This window comes from Hypanus sabinus, chromosome 20, assembly GCF_030144855.1.
Source record: "Hypanus sabinus isolate sHypSab1 chromosome 20, sHypSab1.hap1, whole genome shotgun sequence".
Taxonomy (NCBI): domain Eukaryota; kingdom Metazoa; phylum Chordata; class Chondrichthyes; order Myliobatiformes; family Dasyatidae; genus Hypanus; species Hypanus sabinus.
The window spans coordinates 42,398,790-42,418,403 of NC_082725.1; the positions used below are offsets into that span (position 1 = coordinate 42,398,790).

Here is a 19,614-nt window from a genome sequence, read left to right on the forward strand (position 1 = left end):
CTTAGGAATGATCAGCATTTATATAGTATTGTTGAAATGCAATCTACAGTTGTAAAGAACACTACAGTCAAACATAAAAATTAATCTTAGGCAATGTAAGACAAACAGCAACTAAACCACTAATAGTACCAGGCTCCCACAAAAAGTAACATAGTAATAACCCAGATGGGTTGAGATACACTCAGTGGCCACTTTATTAGGTACACCTACTAGTTAGTGCAAAATCTGATCAGCCAATCACGTGGCAATAACTTAATATATAAAAGCATGTAGATGTAGTCAAGGGATTAAGTTGTTATTAAACATTAAAATGGGAAGAAATTAGATGCATAGGAATGATTGTTGGTGCTAGACAGGGTGATTTGGGTATCTCAGGAAATGCAGAACGATGCGATAAACAAAAAACATCCAACGAGTGGCAGTTCTGTGCATAAAAACACCTTGTTAATGAGAGAGATCAGAGCAGAGTGGCCAGACTAATTCAAGCTGACAGGAAGAGGGCAGTGATTTGAATAACCACGCATTATAACAGTGGTGTGCTGAAGAGCATCTCTCAGTGCACAACATGTCAAACTTTGAAGAGGACAGGTTACAGCAGCAGAAGACCACAAGCTTACACTTATTGGCCACTTTATCAGGTATAGGGGGTTATCTAATAAAGTGGCCGCTGTGAGCACGTGTCGGCCAGGTCACCAAGAACAACCTCCTTGTTCTTCTTTGATAATCAACTATCTAACAGCTCAGAGCAGTCAATGCACTACAAGGTCTTTAGGAGTTGAATCCAGATTGAATATCTCTTTCTCATCTACTGCTGTTCGAGTCAATTTTCTGCACTCTTGCCCTCTAGATATTGAATATCATAATGCCACCGTTGGCAAAAACTCTTGATTTCGGGGTACACGTCCCATGTATGGATTGCCACTTCTGGTTGGTTTCCTGGCACGCCTCTTGCCATCTCAATTGAGAAGTTACCCAGACCATTTTAAAGGTTAGAATGGCAACTAATGCTAAAATAATGCATGAATAAAAGTGTCACATATTCCAACTTCGTAAAAATTCAAGAGGTGTATACAATAATTTCTGTTTCAGCAACAGTAACCTTAGAAGCTTCCATTTAATTTTCCTTCTAAATTTCTTAAATCCAAAGATGCAGGGATGTGCACAGTCACAGTGAGCCATCTGCACACTCTCAGATAAGACGCAAATAGAAACTGGACACTCAGTGATAGTTCTGCAGTTTAATGTATGAACCAGACTAAAAGAAATGTGTCACTCCAGAGCAGCACTAAGGGAATTCTGCACTATTAAAGCGGATAAAATATTAAATTGATACTCTCTTCATCCTCTGATTTGAAATGAAAAGATCACAACAATAAAAATAGAAGCGCTTTCAGGATTTCCCTGGACAATGCCTCTCCTTCAACCACACTAAAATGACGGTCATTTTCACAGTGCTGCATCGTTGCCCTTCATGTAAATAAACTGAGTGCTGCAGTTCCTGGTTCCTGGTTCCTGGTTCTGCAGACCTGCAGCAGTCAACTCTGAATAGTGGTGGGAAATCAAATCAGTAAAGCAGAAGGCTTTATAAATGTACCCATCCACAATACCAACAACACCTAGAACTTTAGTATGAAAGACAATTTTGAAGAATTTTCAAACATTTTGCGGATGTGTACTTTTTCAGATCTATTCCAACAAAGGCAGTAGTATGAAATATTTCTTCATACTGCTTCTAGTTTAAGATGGTGCTGGTGAAACACAACGAGAACTCGCTGGCAGCAAACAAAACTACTAACTACTCTATTAATTACACGTTCTCTGCTGAAAAGTCACTGCTATCAAAACTTCCTTTTTGGAGATGAGCTTCTGAAGCACCTGTATGACCTAGCATGTTTATGGTGTGAACTGAGGTCTCGAAGGAGCAGGACGGTCGTGGTATGGTATGTACAGACTGAGCTGTGGTAGCAGGGCTGCACCCAAGTGTTAGGAACGAGTGACGTCATTACTGGAAAGGACTTGGAGTTGATTCAATGCAGCAGAATGAAGATGAGGCAGTGGGGCCTGGGCCTCAGAGGGAGGAACAAGCCGATAGTTGACTGATTTAAACACTGGACCAGATTGGAAAGGTTGGGCACAGGCCAAATCGAGGTGGTGGGTTTTGGGTCCAAGAGGGAGGACCGACCAGCTGTTTCGCCAATTCAAGTGCCAAGCTAGATTGAAACGGTCAGGGGTCGGGGCTGAAAAGGAGAGGAATGGGCCAGTTCTGAATGTAATTCACTTACTTCAGTTCTGAATGTTATTTGCTTACTTTTATAGTTTGCAAAAAATTTTTTGTTTTGCTCTTTGGGGGCTTTGGCAGTCTTCTTTTTTAATGGGTTCTATTGGGTTCCTTTGTTTTGTAAGGAGATAAATCTCAAGGTTGTATATAGTATACAAACTTTGATAATAAATGTACTTTGAACTTTGATTTGATATTTGATTCACTCTTAAAACAAGAAACGACTGAGTGCAGAAGAACAAAGGCTGCAGGCTCCAACAACGTCCTGATTGTGCTGCTGAAGCCTTGTGCTCCATGCCAGCCTCTGAAAGACTGTTTCTATCAAAATACATTGGCATCTACCTGAAACAGTGAAATGACCTGTACACAAAAGAAGGAACAATCTATCTGGTCAACTACTGCCTCATTGTCCTACACTCAATCATCACCAAAATGATGTAAAGCATTGTCGATAGTTGTCGATTGTCAAGCGTCACTTGCTCATCAATGAACTGCTCACTGAAGTTTAGTTTGGGTTCTGTAAGAATTGCTCACCCCAGACCTCATTACAGTCTGGGCATGAGCTGAACTCATGAGTTGACATCAAGGCCGCATTAGACTGAACATGGCTTCGAGATGCCCTTTTAAAATAGGAATCTTTGAATCAGAGGATGGAAAAGGTGCCAAGAACAAGGGAGCATAACTGTGCTTGTTGAAGGAAAATAATAAAAGCACAGCACAAAATATTGGTATAGACATTTCTTATCATATCCAATTCCCAACTAGCAGCAGCTCTTTGATCTGGAGATCATAAGTGGGATTGCTTATTGTTCAGTGGTTGTTCGGTTTTGTTCACAACTCCTCAGATAATGAAAGAGTCCAAGCTAGGGCAGCAGAACAAGACACATTCAATTTCTTTGTTCATAAAGAGCAAATAACATACAGCACACATTTGGCAGGTGCCTCTCTGCCATCAGAGTGCATGAACTTACTTTCTGACATTCAAAGCCGCTATTGTCACTGAGCTCCCCCTGCCGCCAGCACCCTGGGGGGTGGGTGGGGGTGCGGAATCAACGTCAACTATTAATTTAATCTGCTATATAAATACAGTGGTTACAAAAACATGTCTGAGACTGACCTTTCTATAGCAAACAGCACTAATTTTGACTACCCAACTTCCTCTATTAATAGAATTATCAGAAAATAGAACACCCCTCTTTTCCTCTGATGGATATAACTCCAGTAATGCTTAAGAGGTTGAATACCCTAATCCAGTTCACAACAGACTGCTTGATCAGCATGGCACTCACGAGAACCACGATAGCAGCATTATGTGCGATCTTGCCGTTAGACCAGAAAACATACAAGCAGAATTAGGTCACTTGGCCTGTCAAATCTGTGTCGCCAGTTCATCACGGCTGATCCATTTTACCTCTGAGCCCCAATCTCCTGCCTTCTCCCCGTATCCCTTCATGTCAGGACTAATCAAGAATCTATCAACCTCTGCCTCAAATATACAATAAGACTTGGCTGCTGTCTGTGGCAATGAATTCCACAGATACACCACTCTCTGGTTAAGGAAATTCCTCCTCATCTCTATTCTAAAAGGGCACCCCTCTACTTGGAGGCTATAGGAAACATCCTCTCCAAATCCACTTTATCAAGACCTTGCACCATTTGATAGGTTTCAATGAGATCACAACTGAGTCTTCTGAACTTCAGTGAACACAGTTCCAGAGCCATCAAAGGCTCGTCATATGACAAGCTGAAAACCTGGAATAACTTTTGTTAACCTCCTTTGAACACTCTCCAGCTCCAGCATATCCCGTGGCTCCCAACCCCCACAAGTAGGTCATCCCCTTCAGTAGTATCTAAAGTTGTATACTTATTATTGAGGGGAATAGCAACAGGTGTAGTTGGCACTGGTCCACACTTGAATTATTTCTCCTCCTCCTCCTGACAGTCACCCAGTCTCCTGCACCCTAAGGGTAACTATCTCTCTGTAACTCCTGTCTATCATCTCCTCATTCTCCCATGTGAGTCGAAGGTCATCAAACTGCAGCTCCAGTTCCTTAACATGTTCTTTTAGGAGCTGTGATTCGGTGCGCCTGATGCAGATGTGTTTATCTGGGAGACTGGAAGCCTTCCAAACTTCCCACATCCCACACAGAGTACAAAACACTGCCCCTCGAGCCATTCTCACTAATCCACAAGACAATGTACCTCACTCAAACCTGATCTCAGCTAAGTGTGATGAGCCAATGCCACTCTAAACACTGGCATACTCAGAAACAATGGCTGTTTCTTGCACTCGAATTACTCTATTGGTCCTTTCTAATGAACCTGTCTTGCTAATTCTTCACTCCTCAACTCAGAGTAACTGCTGTGAAACTCTGCCCTTGAAATTTCAATCACCCTCCTGGTTGAAAGGTAGCTATTTCCGCATCCCTGACATGGATCGTCCAAGGCTTCTTCAGTAACAGTTCCCTAACATTTACTTATGCTTCCAGGTCAAGTATAGCAGCAGCACCATCCACAAGTCACACTTTATCCTGGAAATATATCACTGTTTCTTCTTCACTACTAATTCAAAAATCATACAGGAATTATTTTCTTCAACAGTATGGCTCTGGAGTTCAAAAGTAGTTATTCACTGCCCAAGGGAATTTGTGGATGGACATTGAAATTAGCCTTGTTAGCCTTACCCTAAACAATGAAGAAAACATCCTATCCACAAGTATCATGGCTTAGAAACTGTTCTGCCTGAGACTGCAAGAAACAGCCGAGAATTGTGAACACAGCTCAGTACGTTGCAGAAATCAGCCTCCCCTTCATGGACTCTGTCTACACTTCTCACTGCCACAGTAAAGCAGTCAGCTTAATTAAAGATCTCACCTAGTCTGGACGTCCTCTGTTCTTCCCTCTTCCATCGGATAGAAGATACAAAAACTTAAAAGTACATACCGCCAGGCTCAAAGACAACTTTCATCTCATTGTTATAAGAATACTGAGTGGTTCCCTAGTACGATAAGATGGACCCTCAACCTCACAGTCTATCTTGTCATGATATTGCACTTTATTGACTGCCTACACAGCTGATACCCTAAATTCTGTGTTCTTTTATTGTTTTACCTTGTTCTACCTTAATGCACTGTGTAACAATTTGATCTGCGTGAACAGTATGCAAGACAGGCATTTCACTGCACCTTAGTACATGTGACAATAATAAATTAATTCCAATTCCTGATAAAATCTCCATGCCATTTGAAGTCTAGTCAACTGTGAGACTAACAAGATGTGCTTTGACAGCTTTATGAAATTTAGTAACAGATTGTCACGTCCAAGCAACCACCCGCCTGAGAAGGAACTCCATGAGGGTTTTGAAGAAATGTTCGCATTATTTGAAAACAAGAAATTATTCTCAAGGCAAAGTTCAAAGTGGAGGGGGTCGCTGATGATTGCTGCTGCTTTCCTGCGATGTTTCACGTAGATGTTCTCAATGGAGAGGGTTTTATTGATGATGGGGTGGGCCACATCCACTTCTGTTCAAGGACACTGGTGTTTGAAAACCAGGCTGTGATACAGCCAGTCAATACGCTTTCCACTACATATCTATAGAAGTTTGGCAAAATTTTAGATGTCATGCTGAATCCTCGCAAACACCTGAGGAAGTAGAGGCACTGCCACGCTTTCTTCGTAATTGTCATTACATGCTGGTCTTGGGGCAAGTCGTCCAAAATAATAACACCAAGGAATTTAATGTCTCCACCTCTGACCCTCCAATGAGAACTGGCTCAATGACCTCTGGCTCCCTTCCCCTGAAGTTAATGCTGAGCTTCTTGAACTTGCTAACATTAAGTAAAAGGGTGTTGCTGTGGCATCACTCAACCAGATTTTCAATCTCCCTTCAACATGCTGATTTATCACCACCTTTGATTCGGCCTACAACAGTGGTGTTATCTGCAAACTTGAATATGGCACTGGAGCTGTGCTTAGCCACACAGTTATAAGTGTAAAGCAAGTACAGTGGGGGGCTAAGCACACAACCTCGTGGTGCACCTGTGGTGAGGGAGATCATGGAGAAGATGTTGTTGCTAATCTGAATTGACTGGGGTCTGCAAGTGAGGAAATCCAGGATCCAATTGCACAAAGAGGTATTGACTAGTTTTGATGGGGTGATAGTATTGAAGCTGAGCTGTAGTTGATAAAGAGCACCCTAATGCAGTACCTTTACTGTGCAGATATTCCAGGATTGAGTGAAGAGGCAATCAGCTGGTATCTTCTGTGGACCTATTGCTTCAGTAGGCAAATTGGAGTGAATCCAAATTGCTTTTCAAGCAGGTGTTGATATGTTTCATCACCACCCTCTCAAAACATTTCATGACTGTGGACGTAAGTGCTACTGAATGATAGTCATTGAGGCAGGTTACCATGGTCTTTTTGGACATCTGTATAATTGAAGCCTGTTTGAAGCAGGAGATGGTGCATCTCATGGTTCATCCAGAGCATCTGGCTGGGGAAGACTCTGAATGATTTTGTGGGGACACACTCGTCTACAACTGTTTTTATAAAGTCCATGACAACCATGGTGTATTCATTCAGATCCACAGATGAGTCCTTTAATATGGCCCATTCCACTGATTTGAAGCAATCCTGTAGCCATTTCTCTGCCTCCCACAGGTAAACTGGGGTTGCTTTGATGTGGTTAAAATAAAACCCGGTATGGAATTATACAACTATATAGAGCAATCTCCAGGACTTCTAATGCAATCAGAAGGAAAAAAAGAGAAGTCAGTAGCAGTGCTAATCGAGCTGTGTATATTACCTCTTTCCATTTGCCTTTGGGAGGACAAATATAAATTACCTTCTTGAATCACTATACTACAGTGTGTAAAGAAAGTATGATTGAATTCCATTTTGTGGGCTCCAAGGTGATTAATGAGATCAATATGGGAATTGTAGACTCTTCCACTGATGGGGCATGAGGTGGCTGGGTGCTTATGCAGGGTTTCTACATGGTCCGTGTTATGCCAAAACCTTGAATGGCCTATGGCTGGAGATTCCCAGGAGTCACGAGGAGAATGTATTTCTTCAAGGAGGCTTTAAGCACATACTTTCACTCTTCCCTCTACTTTTTTTCTCCCTCTCTGATAACCTCTTCTCATGGCAGAGATCAGAAGAGAGAGTTAGATTTGGGAGTCTGGTGTTGGGCACCTATTTGACATGGCCGATGCAATTTAGCTGATCCTGCAAAGCATCTCAGAAAGGCAGCGTCCATTATTAAGGACCTCCAGAATCCAGGATATGCCCTTTTCTCACTGTTACCATCAGGAAGGAGATACAGAAACCTGAAGGCACACACTCAGCGATTCAGGAACAGCTTCTTCCCCCTGCCATCCAATTCCTAAATGGACATTGAAGCTTTGGACACTACCTCACTTTTTTTAAATATGCAGTATTTCTGTTTTTTGCACATTTAAAAAAATCTTTTCAATACATATAATTGACTCACTTGTTTATTATTATGTTTTATTTTATCTATTATTATTTTTCTCAGTCTCTGCTATATTATGTATTGCATTCAACTGCTGCTGCTAAGTTAACAAATTTCATGTCACATGCCAGTGATAATAAACCTGATTTTGATTCTGATTCTGATTGAACAAACACTTCCAGTAAAAACAACCAAGCAATTACAAAGTTTTGACCTAGTAGTTTTGAAGGAATCACAATAAATAGGTAAGTTGTGTGAAAATCAAGGTTAGGTTTCAGTGTAGTGGAATTTCTGTGCAAGTTTCTATTTCCATTTTTTCTAACAATGCAGAAAGTAACTATTTTTCCTCTATAATCCATATTGGTTTACAGAGCAATCCCATTCCTCATTTTTTCTGTACTCCATTCTCCTCATATTGCATCATCTCTCCCCTAAGTCAACTACTCACATACAAACTGAGAGCAATTTCCTTGGTCGATTGAACTATCTACTGGCACATCTTTGGGTGTAGGAGAAAATTAGAGCATAAGGCAGAAACCCATTGGATCACGTGGAGAGTGTGCAAACTCTGCAGAGAGAGCACCAGAGCCTGTGATTGAACACCAGAAGCTGGAGCTGTGAGACAGCTGTACAACCCTCCCAGATTTTTGAGATTTAAAAACTATAGAAGAGCAACATGTACTGTGAAGATAAAAAGTTCATTTTATCAAGATGTTAGATCCTGACATTTGGTTTTCTGCATGTTCTGAAGGTTTAGAGATTGCTGCCATTCTGTCTGAAAAGGCAGAATAAATTCCTTTGGAAAGAAGGCAAATATTTCAAATGTAACGTACAAAGGGATTTTACTGCTACATTATATGCTGATGGAGTGCTTGGGATAGTATGGGATATTTTCCATAGAAAAAAATGAAACCAGGTCAATGTAGGTTAGGACAGGCAGGAATTTCCCTCTTTCCACCTTAGGTGCCTGGCTGTCAGCCATCTGCACCAATTGCAAAGAGCCCCCAACTCTCCTCTCTGCAAACTTTTCCATAGATCTTCATTAAGTTTATGAATATCTGTCTCTACCATGTTTCGATGTGTATGACACTGATGTCAGAGTTAACAGGCGTTATGTAGAAATCCATTCCATTACCTCAAACAGATAATGTAAGCTTATTACCTATACTTAGATATTATTACAAATACCTAAGGATGCTGCATGACTGGAAAAAGTTCAAAGTAGATTTATTATCAAAGTACGTACGTGCCACCATATACAACCATGAGACTCATTTTCTTGTGGACATACTTCGTAAATCGAAGAACCATAATAGAATCAATGAAAGACAGCACGCAACAGGGTGGTCAAGATACCAATGTGCAAATTCAAACACACCATGCAAATACAAAATATAAAGAAGTAATAAGAATAAATAAATAAGCAATAAATATCGAGAACATGAGATGAAGGAATCCTTGAAAGTGAGTCCATAGGTTGTGGGAACAGTTCAGTGATGGGGCAGATGAAGTTGAGTGAAGTTGTCCCACTGGTTCAAGAGCCGGATGGTTGAGGGGTAATAACTGTTCCTGAACCTGATAGTGTGAGTCCTGAGGCCCCTGTCTGTACCTCCTCCTGATCGTAGCAGTGATATGAGAGCGTGACCTGGGTGGTGGGAGTCCCTAATGCTGCTTTCCTGCAACAATGCTCCGTACAGATGTGCACAATTGTGGGGAGTGCTTTATCTGCAATGGACTGGGCCATATTCACTATCTTTTGTATGATTTTCCATTTAAGGGCTTTGGTGTTTCCATAACAGGCTGATGCAACCAATCAACATTGTCTCCACCATACATCTGAACAAGTTTGTCAAAGTTAAAGCCAAGATAAAATGTTAAAATCAAGGCCCTAACAGAGATTTCGAGAGGATGCATATAATTCTATGACACCATTTAAACTACGTATGACTGGAGATGTTGGAAACTGGAGGTTAAATAGCATTTGTGGGGGAAAATGATTGCTGATAATTCAGATCGATACTGTGCATCAGGCATCCTGATGCAGGGTTTTCACCCAAAATATCAACGTCGATTTCCCCGGGCAGATGCTTGACCCACTGTGGCTGTCAAGCATTTTGCTTGTTCATTTAATTTGCACAGGTGGTTTCCCTGGAGTTCTGAACAAACATCATCCAAATGTCATTATCTGATAACTGTCTATCTTTGAAACTTTGCCAATTGCCCATCATAAGAGCAGTTATCATACTTAGAAAGATTGTTCAATTAACTGAAAAGACCAGTGGAATATCCTAAGGTGGTGAATGGCATGATAAAAAGGATTTTGTTTTCATTTTGTTTTTAGGAGAAATTGGGGACAAAGCCTGGTCTTTTCCTTCTCTTTTGCTCTCTGTCTTTCCCTGCCATTAACTCCCCAAAAAAAACCCAGGATTCTCCTGAGCACAAATGGGAGGAAATTATCTCCATTATTGTTCTCTGCGATCTCAAGAAAAACGTCAGGAAACCATTAGGTCATCCATTTCTGTATTTGAAAGGGTCACTTTATAAGACAAGTAATCTAAGAATACAATATAAAACAAAATTATTCTTAAAGTAACACCAAATGTAAATTAACCAATCAGTTATCTGTAGTTCTATTTGTGGAACTTTGTTCTGCTCGGACTTGCTGCTGTGATTTCACAGAAAACATTTATGAGCACAAAAAATATCTGCTGTCTGTTCCTTAAACAATTTGGTTAGCTTGTTGTCTTACTGGTCATATTCCAGATAGTACAGTGCTTTCCACTTTAATGGAGATTAATTTATAATATCATGACCAGATGTAGTATATGATTTATGTTCTTACAAGTAAGGTTGCCTTTATAAATAAGTTATGACCATCTCAGACAGTGAGATATAAATCATACAATCAGACAAGCATGCTATAAATCCAGCCAAGCATACCTTATTGCAAAACAGTGGTCAATTTTTCCGAAAACATATTTCTCCCAATTTTCAAAAAAAAAAGTTCATGTTGGTTTGGCGGTGCTAGCAATACCCCACATTTATCCTCAATCCCCAGTTGCTCTTTAGATATATTTCAGATGAGGCACGTTAACTGAAGGTGCACACACAATACTGTTACACTGGAAGTTCCAGGAGTTGGACGCAGCCATGATAAAGGATTGCTGATATGTTTCCAAGTGGTCTGGTCTGTGACTCAGAAGGGAACTTGGAACTGACGCTGTGCTTGTGCATGTACTTCTCATGTCCTCCAGGTTGTAGTTTGGGAGGTGCTTTCAAAGCAGACTTGGTTAGTCGCTGCAGTGTACACTGTGGACAACGCAGCTGCAAAGTGGGGGTGGTAGAAAGAGTGTATATTTAGAGTAGTAAATGGCCTGATGACCATGTGGCCTGCTTTGGCTGGATTGTTGGAGTCCACGACAGATAAGCGCAAAGACATCCATGAGAGATGGGCTCTCAGAAAACAAAAGCCATTAATGAAATGATAATGGTACTCAGGTGGTCAGGCTGGCAACATTCAAGAACACCAGACCCGATTTTGAGAGCTCTTCCCTAAGTCTCACAAAACAGGCGAGTAGTAGGCCTACATTTTTAGGTACAGAACTCACCCCCATCCACCACATTCAGCTAGCACTAGTATGCTGGAGTAAACCAGTTGGGTCATTCTAATTAAAACAAATTTCATTTGCATTAATGTGAATTAAAAAAGAGCAAAATTAAGTCTTTAGCTTTTATTTTTAAAAATATTTCCTGGACATCTGAAGAATCTGAAATTTCTCTAATTGTTACAGGGTGGTGGGGTGGAGATACATCACTACCAAAGGAGGTGTAAGGTGCTCCTTCCCTCCGCTAGCCTGCGGGTCACCCTTGGGCAAGGCTTGGCCTCCCTGATCAGCTTCTTGTGAAACCGTGGGAGCAGATGGTGGATGGTCGTATGAGCAGCTGGTGCACATCACAAGACCACTAACACTAGGCAGCCAATCTCTGAGGAGTATTGGTAATAGCTGTGGTCAACAGTCATGTAAAGACACTGCCCTGAAGACAACGGCAAACCACTTCTGTAGAAAAAATTGCCAAGAACAATCATGCTCACGGAAAGATCATAATCAGCAACGTCATTCGACACAGCCCATAATGAATAACGAACTCATTGTGAGAAATTATATAGAATTCTGTGCAATTGATAAGGAAATCATTTTTGGGAAGTACGTAATTCAATAGCCAGAAAAAATTCTAACAGTCTGAATTATGGGAAAAATACGTAAACTATAAACAAATACATGTTGTGCCGTAGAAAGTGGAAAGAGCTATTCGATGCACGTGTTCTTTAATTTCCTCAACTACAAAGCGTTTTGAGATCTGTTTGCTTTTCCTCTTCCATCCCCTGTGGCTCTTTAAATTTCTTTACGTCACAATAAATAACTGTTTGCCCAGATTCTAAGTTCCTGAATTCTCTTGAAACTATACGTCTTTACCACTATCTCTATCTTTGAAAGGTCTATTAAAAACCCTTTGCCTATATGGGTCAGAATAAACTTTAGTTTTAATTACTCATATGCAGCAGCTCAGGACATTTCAACATGTAATATAAATGGTCTTATTCAAAAAAAGATTGGAAATGTGTAACCAGCAGAGAAATTCAAATACTCTCCTCCCTTTCCCTGTACCGATCTACAACACACCTCAAAAAAAACCTATCAATTTTGCGAAATACGTGTTTTAAACAACAACTAGAAATAAAGAAGATAAATGATCTGTTTTACATTAAAACATTTCTATCCCAAGATTCATGCATATATAATAGAGGAAGTCTTAGGTGAGTATAAAGGAGGACAGTGCAGTGATCTTGCAGTGATAGTGAAGAATAAAGGCTCGAGCCGCTACACCACAAGCATGTTCTTAAAAACAAGTAAGAACTTCATTAGACGTTGAGTCAAAGAATAAACTTTAGCAATCACAATGAAAGGTTGACCCCTCCCCACCATCATCTCACCCTGAAAATTAAGTAAATAATGAACAATTGCTGGCTTACAATTAAAATAGCTAAGCACACTGTAACAATATACTGACCTAGGCAGCTTGAACAAGTTTATTCCTGAATGTATAAATTACAATCTAGTGGCAATGATCAAAATGGGAAGTTTGTTTTGTATAGTTAATTGCGTATCCTTTGAATGGTGGGGAAATGGAAGTGCCCTTTCATGAAATGTAATTTTATTTCTACAATGATCTCATCAAATACAAATTACTGCCTTTAATCCAATGCTCTGCTTTATTAAAGAACATGACCAAGAAATTCCTGCAGGCAACTGAAAAAAGATGGTGCTATGCATTTCAAAATGTGTTTTTACCTGAGTAAAGAAATACTACATCCATTGGGAAATTCATTTCCTGACTTTGGCGTGATTTTGTTTGTCCGTGTACTGTGATCTCCCAAATGACGTCAACAGTAGTATAACACGCAGATCTCAGCTCCACAGTAATTTTCAAAATCAGTGGTCTAAAAACTGACAGTCCATATTTATTCATGAAACAGTCAAGCCTCAGTAATCCCATTTCCCTTGCCTTCATGTAGAAATCTGATCTTAAGCACAACCTTCCATGTGTCTTGACTACTTTACCCTTGGGAATCAAGGGCATGGTCAAGTTCCTAATTTAAGCAGCACTGCAGGTTGCTGCCTTGGAGCACTGTGACGTCTCACAATTTCCTATTCATTTGCAGTTGGGTGCAGTCACACTAAACTTCATACTGAAACAGAAAATACTTAATCTCCTTTTCCTTCTAATCATAGGATAAGGAAAGGTAATCATGGAAAATACCTGCATTCCAGCATTCCCAAATGACATGTATTTATTGTCTGTACTTGTAGCCCTATTGCTACTGTTATTACTAACAACTGCAGATCTCCTTTTCTTTGGCTTTCACAGGGTACGAGACAAAAATGATTGTTAAGTCCTTTGTTATTTAATTTGGTGCTGGAACCCTTGGCTATTACACTTCATGAAGCTAAAGATATTCATGGAGTTTTCAGAAATGGGACTGTTCATCAGATCTCCCTTTACGCTCACCAACTCTTAGTTTATATTTCGAATCCTGAAGAATCCATTCCTAGTTTATTGAAACTATTAAACGATTTTGGAATGTTTTCGGGATATAAACTAAACCTTCATAAAAGTTAATTACTTCCCATAAATGATTTGTTTCCGTTTATGATGACATTCCTTTTAGAGTTATGGACTCATTTAAATATTTAGGTATTATTATCACTAAAAATCATAAAGACCTTTATAAAGCTAATTTGGTTCCTTTAATAGATTTTATGAAGCAAATATTTTGTAGATGGAATCCACTTACACTTTCGTTAGCCAGCCAAATTCATGCAGTTAAAATGATGATTTTACCAAAATTTTTATATGTATTTCAAAATATCCCTATTTTTTAACTAAGAAGTTTTTCGATCAGGCTATTATTTCATCTTTTGTTTGGAATGATAGAAGACCAAGAATTGGCAAATATCATTTACAAATTACCGCAAGGATAAACATACTAAGGTCTGAGTTCATTCCCAGGCTAAGATCACCAATAGTGAGGCCATAGTTCCCATCAGCCAACTACATTGGAGAGCCCACGTTATCTGACAGTCTACTCCAAGCTCTGACATGAAAAGAGAATACTAGACAGGCAGAGGAGCCAATTCAAGTCTGTGCTCAAACCTCTTTCAAGCAATGATTCCTTGGAAACTTTGGCCCATGACTTGAGCCACAAGGTAAAGTTCACCCGTATAAAACTCAGGACAGACCACACTCTGAGTATTGTCTTCAGTTCGAGTCACCTCATTACAAGAAGGATGTGAAAGCTTTAAGAGGGTGCAGAGGACATTTACCAGGACACTGCTGAGATAACAGGACGTGTCTTATGAGGAAACGCTGTGCAAGCTTAGGGCTTTTCTCTTTGGAGCAGAGGATGAGATGCAACTTGATAGATATAAGATTTTAAAAGGCAAAGATAGTGTGGACAACCCAGCACCTATTCCCCAGGGCAACAATGGGTAAATACAAGGAGTATCCTTTTAATGTGAGTGGTGGAAAGTTTAGGGGAATGTCAGAAGCAGTTTTTTTTTTAAACTGAGAATGGAAATTGCCGGGATTGCATACATATGGATGAAAGAAAAATGGAAGATTATAGGCTAGGTAGGAGGGAAAACTGAGATTGATAGTGGAGCCGGGAAAAGGGCCGGCACAATCTGATGAGTCAAAGAGCCTATTCTGTGGTGTACTGTTCTATGTTATAACCATATAACCATTACAGCACAGAAACAGGCCATCTCGGCCCTTCTAGTCCATGCCGAACGCTTACTCTCACCTAGTCCCTCTGACCTGCACTCAGCCCAAAACCCTCCATTCCTTTCCTATCCGTATACCTGTCCAATTTTACTTTAAATGACAATACCAAACCTGCCTCTACCACTTCTACTGGAAGCTCATTCCACACAGCTACCACTCTCTGAGTAAAGAAATTCCCCCTCGTGTTACCCTTAAACTTTTGCCCCCTAACTATGTTCTATGACTGCTCAAAATGAAGGAGAACTAATAATGCCATTGAGAACCTGAAGTCCACTTGTCAGAATACAGAGGTCCTGCATAAGGGACAGGAGTGGTCATCGTCTCATAAACTATCCATCTGCCCACCCCATCAGGCACATCTTCCCATCTGAAGAACAGTCAACGGCTTCCACACGTCTCATTACTCACAAAGCCCTAATGGAAACAAGTCATTCTCATTCCTGAATGGCTGTCGAAGAGGACCGGCTAGACATAATGAATAACTTACTTCTCTGAAGGATATTAGTAAAAAGTGTGTGTCTGTATGTGTTTCAAAGAATGGTCCAGCAGTTTCATGCTTACTATTGTTCACTGTTACAGACTCTAATATTTTATTTCCAATTCTTCACATTAACTAAAACTGCCTCAACGGCCATGGTAGAATATAAATTCCATTATCCTGATAACAATAATCAGACCAGTAACCTGACTATTACCCTATTATATGCTTGATTTCCCAGACATTAGAGAGTCCCAATCCAAAAACCACGGAAAAATCATTTCATGAGCTTCCAACTGCTTTTTACATATTTTCCAATTTGGCAGTCCACTGCACCTCCCAAAGTGAAAACAGCAACTATACACGAGGCATCTGATAACAAGTTATTTCAATTGTACCAAAACTCCTTCCTGAGCTTTTTGAATCATTCAAACTCAGCACTCCATCGTGCAAATCCCATTGAGGGGAATAACAATGCATTCAAGGTTCAACTGCAGTATCTACTAATCAATTTATCTATTAGCTCTTTAGTGTAATACAAGAAGTCCTCAAGTTAAATAATGATGCTGTTCCTGAGAACAGGCCATAAGTTTATTTCTTGGTACGTCAGAAACATTGCCTTTCTGTAACTGCTCAAATCGTATCACTTTACACGCTCTTGTTATAACTATTTCATTCATTTGAATATTCAGCCGAACACAACCCATAATTAAACTAACGAAATATACACCGGTGGCCACTTTATTAGATACTCCCTGTACCAAATAAAGTGGACACCAAGTGTAAGTTTGTTATCTTCTACTGCTGTAGCCTATCCACTTCAAGGCTCAACATGTTGTGTGCTCAGAGTTGACCTTCTGCACATGTGTAACATGTGGTTATTTGAGTTACTGTCACCTTCGTGTCAGCTGAACCATTCTGGTAATTTTTCTCTGATCTCTCTCATTAACAAGGTGCTTCTGCCCACACAACTGCCGCTCACTGGATGTTTTTTTTGTTTTTCGCACCATTCTCTGTGAACTCTAGAGACTGTTGTGTGTGAAAATCCCAGGAGATCAGCAGTTTCTGAGAGACTCAAACCAACCCTTCTGGCAACAATAATTCTATGGTCAAAGTCACTGCTTCCCCATTCTGATGTTTGATCTGAACAGTCCATGTCTGCATGTTTTTACGCACTGAGTTGCTGCTACATGTTGGATATTTCTATTAACGAGTAGGTGTGCAGGGAAGCCTAACTCAGTGACTCTAAGTGTACACAGTTCTGTGTGTATTCATTAATGAATACCATGAAACATGTTATCATGACTATCTTGAAAATGTGTGGGAGAATTGCTAAAATTCAGATGACCATAAATCACACTGTCTGTAAACCAGGGGAGCCCAGGAGTGTATTCTATCATCCATCGGCATCCTCTGTTCTTTGATGAGGGCAAGTTAACACAGAAAAGTTCTGCGAACACGGATGTGAACAGACCCAATGTTTTTGCTGTAATATTGAGAACTGGTGAGGTTTATTCAAGGAATGCTTCTGAAATGAGAGCTTTAAGTTATTCCTCATAATATTTCTCTTGTTCCAAACTTTTTGCAGCAATAATATCATGAAAGCTGAAAGCACTTAGCCTAATAATTAATTGATAATAATGGAGTCATCGAAAAGTACAACACTGAAGCAAGCCCTTTGGCCCAACTAGTCCATGCCGAACCATTTAAACTTCTCATTGATCAAATATACATTCATCTTCTGGCACAAGTGTTAGTTTGGGTCCATCGTCAGTTTCAGCAAACAGAAGCATCCCAGGTTCAATACACAAACCTTTTTGACCAAGGACTCACTCTCTGATAAGCAAGAAATTTATCTTTAACACATCAAACCTTGAAGTGGATAGACTACAGCAACAGAAGACCACAAACATACACTCAATGTCCATTTTATTAGGTACAGGAAGTACCTAATAAAGTAGACCACTGGGTGTATATTTTATTATGAAACCTTTTTTACTGGGCATCTCTAGAGTCACAGCTCATTTAACCCCTCGCTAACTACCACTGGATTCAGTGGTGAGAAAAACACCTTTTGCAAACTCCTTACATCCAGGGTCAGTATGACTTGGTCCCAACAAAATCGGAAAGTTTCGATCACCTGAACTCCAAACTGTGTGAATACTGTGTAAATACTGTTTCCATGCAATTAGCTGTCAGCAAGAAATAAATGATCGTACACTGCATACAATTATAAAGAAAGTATATTTACAAATTTCAGCTTTATTGAACAGATAGCAGGAATAAGAAAAGAAAAATTTTTTAAAAAGGCCCGTTACAATTAACCCAGTGCAAGTGTGCACCTAAGTTGGAGCTCGCCTTGATGTTGCCTTTAACTCATGCGCTGGACCATGGTCTGCATGAAAGCACACAGCACTTCCTGAATGTTGCTCAAAATCCATCTCAAACAATCAGGCTCCCCCACAGGAGCTCAGGTCCTTCCTCCTTGAAGCCATTCATCTGCACAAAGCACCTTGTGCCACAGGGACGGCATCCTCAGCCTTCTTCACTTCTGTCTTCTCCCAGCAACAGCCAAAAAAAACCTCAATCCACACCAGTGTCTGTCACAAAAACCTCTCCACCTAGCCTTCTTCAGAACCTTCTCCCAATACCACCTTCCTGATTGGCTGTCACAACATTCCTAAGTTGAACAACGTAGCCCCTTTTCTTTAGCTCAAACCCAAACAGGCTGAAAGCAGAACAGACTGCCCTTACAGAACTGCTAAAATGAAATACCTACAGCAAAGCAGTAAAAATCTTAACCAAGGTGTTAGTTAGTTAATTATGGGTAGTCAGCAGAATATTCAATTGAATGAAATAGTTATTACAAGAAATTTGAATAAATTATGTTCCATTTCTACATTCACAAAACTTATAAAAATGAACCTAAACATAGTGCTAGCATCAAAGACCAACTAAATGATGGATTTTTAAGTAAATGCACATCAGAAATGAAAACCAGGAACAACATTTATCAGCTCAGCAAGGAAAAATAATAAGAATTGGAATACGGTATATATAGCAGAGTTTTGGATGTGTTCAATTTTATGGAGAGCAGAAAGCAGAGAAACAGCCAAGCAGGTGCTAACATAGGCATGGATGAATAGAAGATAAGCAGAGACAGGAACAGATGCATGCAATGTGAATGAGGTAGAATTGTCAGCTTTGATGGTATAAAGAATGCAAATTTGAAAGTCTACCCTGGAACAGGAAACGAGGACTTGAACGGCTAGATTCATCTTCAGAAGCAGATAGAATGGCAGGTAGTAAAATGGTTTAAAGTCAATAGCATTGCTGAATTGAATGATTGGTTGAAGGAGATTTCTCCTCATCTGGTGTTTGTTCCTTGACAAGGAGCAAGACAAAATCTGAGGCAATGAAGCATTCAAGTCAAATCTAATATAGACTTTTCAGATGATGACACCATGATGCAAGGAGTTAAACTGTTTCGGAAAAGATTTCCAAAATTTAAGGCCTAGGTAGATGAAAGTACAGCCACCATCAATGGAGCAATGAAACCAGGGATGTGAAGAAAGCTGTAACCAGAAGACTTCCAAGTATGGTAGGGTTGGAACAATTTACAGATATATGTAGCGGAAAGACTATACAAGGACTTCAAACACAAGAGTTAAATCTGAGGTGAATGAAAATGAAATGAAGCTTAAAACAAAATATACAGTTGGTATCTCACTGTATTTCTTCACATTAAATAAAGGCTGTTATGACTCCATTATTTAATTTCTGCTATTTTCAAACTCTGGCAATGCTGTGAAGAACAAGGAAAAAAGCTCTTCAAGGAAGCCAGTTAATGTATTCACACCAGGATCTATATATTGATGTTAAATAAGTGGCTGCAACTGACATTAATATGATATAAATCTCCTCATGAAACATACATTCAAGCTGCTTTGAAGAAAAATGATTTGAAGAAAAGGTATGAACCAAAAGCTTATTTGCTCCACATAAAATATCTTCAGAAATGTACATTAATTGAACATATTT

General features: G+C 39.9%; 1 protein-coding gene across 5 annotated transcripts in view; it reads right to left on the reverse strand.

Annotated features, from left to right (window-relative positions):
* The window catches only part of LOC132378460 (catenin delta-2-like), a 1,187,639-nt gene that overhangs the window by 157,431 nt on the left and 1,010,594 nt on the right, over positions 1-19,614 (reverse strand). The window lies entirely within an intron of this gene.